The following is a 4,211-nucleotide window of genomic DNA, read 5'->3' as shown; positions in this document are numbered from 1 at the left end:
CATCCTTCTCTTCAACCATATCTGTTAGCTCCCATAGGGCATAACTAAGACCGACGTAGCCAATTTTACATACCTCTGTTATTGTTGAATGTAACTCAAAAAGCTTATATTCCTCTGCATAAATTGTAAATACTTTTAACCTTCATTAACTGGGCGCCTCGTACCATTCTTCATCTTGCTTCTTTTGCTTGTTGAAACTTGTATTTATCTTCTGAATCTCCCATTGTCTTTCACCATAAAGGTGGATAGGTATTATTGCCTCAAGGCTCCTTATCAAGAGGCTTACACATCTTAGTACACACATGATCTACTGAAGACCTTAAATTTATTTATCATAAGCATCATGAAAAATCGAGTACCTCTAACTCAACTCTTCCATAGTCACATTCAATCTCTTACCAACTGTCTTTCTGGATGTAGGTATCGCCTTATTACGAATAAAATAGAAGTTAGGAATTTGAATTCTTACAACTGAGCTTTACCACATGAGCTAGAGTAAGAAGAAAGAGCGACAATTCTAAATGCCCTGTAGCCTCCTGCTTATAAGTATGGTGCACGACACACCCATAAACAAGACTCTACTAGACACGACTTGTAGACTCCCTAGGACAGAACTGCTATGATACCATTTTTGTCACGACCCAAATCGATGGGCAGCGACGGGCACCCAGTATCTTACTCAATCGAGTACCAACATAACGTATATTTTCATGTCATACTATCATAGATAACTGAGCCAGAAGGTTGCCATGAGATAAGTAGAATACTGTAATACGAACTTATACATAAGACATACGGGCCTATAAGACCAAAATAACCAATCGTACACTGAACATAGGCTGACAAGGCCATACAATCTTTTACGTACATGACATCTGTCTACAAGCCTCTAAGGATACATAATTTTCATAAAGGTCAGGATAGAGTCCCGCCATACTATACAATACACGTCTAAATCATAACTAACCAAATAAGCAACTCCGAAGTAAATGGAGCGCACCGACATCTTCCGCTGAGCTGATAGCCTACTTGGAGGGCTCTCGACCAGTCTATCAGGACCTGCAGGCATGAAACGCAGCGTCCCCAGGCGAAAGGGACGTCGGTACAAATAATGTACCGAGTATGTAAGGGATGAAAATCAGTAAATAATAGACATGAGAGAAACATGGAGTAAAAGACTCAATATGTACGTTTGCACAGCCTTGTGAATCATTTCATTTTTATAATGTCATGCATATGCGTATAAATGTCATACCATGCATAGGTATATGCGTTCATAATATCATCAAGCCTCTGATGCCATCCCATCATATCATATCGGCCATTGTGGGCGAATCATCAACGTATACCAGCTGATCAGGTGGTGTATATATAACGCCGTAACCTTTTTACCATATCCCATATAAATATAATATACATATATATGCGTATATAACGCCATCTGGTCATGGGTCAATGTACATATAAATGAATGCAATGCATGAGAAGTATGTCAATAAACTCTCTTGGAATATCAGAAGACCATTATGCCTTTGAGCAATATCATGAAATAAACTTTATCAACTTACGTATTTTCTGAGACCCATGAAAAAATGATAAAATAATATGACATATGGGGAATCAAGAACATAAGCATCTCTAGTATTTCTATGAATACAGTCATTTATGGAAATTGTACATTTGCTCGTTTTGTTTGTGTCGTATAGATCATACCAAAAGAAAGAAAGGATAGCCTTAACATACCCGGGTTGATTCTCTTGACAACCCCTCTAACACACGTTAATTGCGACAAAACACGTGACGGCAAGATCGGAGTAGGGAAAAATCTGTATGATATTCTTGAGAAAGATTGCACCGTACTTTCTTATAATTGCAAAACCTCATGTTGCTTAAGATGCTATGAAATCTTGTGGAATTTCCATGAAATCATGTTGAATTTGTTGAAAATGCTAAACTTCCCCACGTTACCAGGTTAGAGAAGTCTTATTTTTGTGTTGAATGTTTGAAGACTAACGTTATTGATAAAAGACTTCTTAAGTCTTAAGCTGCCTTATGATGTGGTCCCACTTTAGGAATAATATTTCCACCAAATTCCTTAAGGTGACACCAATCTTAAATGACTAATGAGTCATTAATAAGAATAGAAAGGGGCTGCCACGATTTTTACACTTTGAACTCATCCAAAGACCTTAGTCTTTGCCCAAAAACTTTAATTAATCCACCACTAATTATTAATTAACTAGATAATGTCCCATTATCCAATAATTAACCAATTACCCACCTAGCTAAGAATTATCTCCACTTACTTAAATTCTACTCACTTTTAACATACCTTATACACCTTACTATCATGGTCATGTGGTACCTTGTATGGCACTAGTCCATAAATACAGAGTATTTTAGCTCGGGCCGTATTTTATCCCAACATGTCAAACTTGGATGAAAATTCATTTTCTTTGACTTTCTTCCCCTCTCACCTTCAAGAATTTACTCATCAGTTATTTGAAATAGCATAATGCTTATAATCTCAAAATAATTTCATTCCCGAACTTACGTCGATTAACTTAAGAACGAAACCTTAACGTACGAAAGTGTAGAATATTACATCTCATTTCCGAGCTTATATCAATTTATTTATGGTGTACTTCCATGTACAAAAACATGGAGTGTAACAAGAAGCGGGACTCATGTCAGCCTTGGGTCATATTCAGAAGTACCTGGACCCTCTCACAATGAGATGCAAGTGTCTAAATGGAAGCACAAAAGTTCACACCCTCTATAAAATGTGATCACTCCTTTTGACTCAGGGATTCAAACTAGATCAAAGTCAAGAAACTCAATTGCCTTCTCAGTCTTTCTCTCTCAAGTTGAGCCCAAAAATATCAAGGAAGCATTGAAAGATGCTGACTAGATTACTGCTATGTAAGATGAACTCCATCAATTTGAGAGGAACAACATATGACACATGGTTCCTCGACCTGCTGATAGAACTGTTATAGGAACTGGGTGGGTATTTAGAAACTAACTTGATCAGTTTGGAAACACAACAAGGAACAAGGCAAGGCTAGTAGTTCAAGGCTATAATCAAGAAGAAGGGATTTACTATGATAAAACTTTTTCTCCAGTTGCTCAAATGGAGACCATCAAAATCCTCATTACCTTTGCATCTCATATGGAATTAAAATTATTCCAAATGGATATCAAAAGTGCATTTCTTAATGGCTTTCTATTTGAAGAAATCTTCGTCAAGCAACCACCTGGCTTCGAATGTCATGAGCATCCTGAGCATGGTTTTAAACTCGACAAGGCTTTATATGGGATGAAGCAGGCTCCTCGTGCATGTTATGAAATGTTGTCCAAATTTCTTTTAGAAAATGGCTTTACAAGAGAAAAAATTGATAACATCTTATTTCTGAAGAAACGGGGGAGGAACCTGCTCATTGTGCAAGTTTATGTTGACGACATCATATTTTGTGCAACAAATAATTCTCTGTGTGAGGAGTTTGCAAAGCTCATGGGAAGTGAGTTTAAAATGAGCATGATGGGAGAACTGAATTTCTTATTGGGCCTGCAAGTCAAGAAAACTTCTAAGGGCACAATGATAAGTCAGCAAAAGTATATCAAAGAGCTTCTGAAGAGATTTGAAATGGAAAGCTAAAAAATCATTGATATTCCTATTGCCACTACCACTCGTCTGGACATGGATGAACCTGATTTTCCTGTGAACGAGACCATGTACAAAGGCATCATTGCAACTGTTATACCCCATGTTTTCGTACGTGGAAGTACGCCATAAGTAAATTAATGTAAGCTTGGAAATGAGATGTTACATTCCACATTTTCGTACGTTAAAGCTTCGTCGTAAGTTAATCGACGTAAGTTTGGGAATGAGCTTATTTTGGGATTATAAGGATTATGCTATTTCAAACAAGTGATAAGTACATTCGTGAAGGTGAGAGGGTAAGCAAATCGAAGAAAATAAATTTCGTCGAAGTTTGACATTTTGGGATAAAATACGACCCGAGCTAAAATACCCAATATTTATGGACTAGTGCCATACAAGGTACCACATGGCCATGATAGTAAGGTGTATAAGGTATGATAAGAGTGAGTAGAATTTTAAGTAATTCGAGATAATTCTTAATTATATGAATAATTAGTTAATTATTGGATTAGTGGAGAATTACCAAGTTAATTAAGAATTAGTGGGT

This window comes from Nicotiana tomentosiformis, chromosome 11, assembly GCF_000390325.3.
Source record: "Nicotiana tomentosiformis chromosome 11, ASM39032v3, whole genome shotgun sequence".
NCBI classification, from domain to species: domain Eukaryota; kingdom Viridiplantae; phylum Streptophyta; class Magnoliopsida; order Solanales; family Solanaceae; genus Nicotiana; species Nicotiana tomentosiformis.
The sequence above is the reverse complement of the archived record's forward strand: the minus strand, read 5'-3'. Positions refer to the sequence as shown.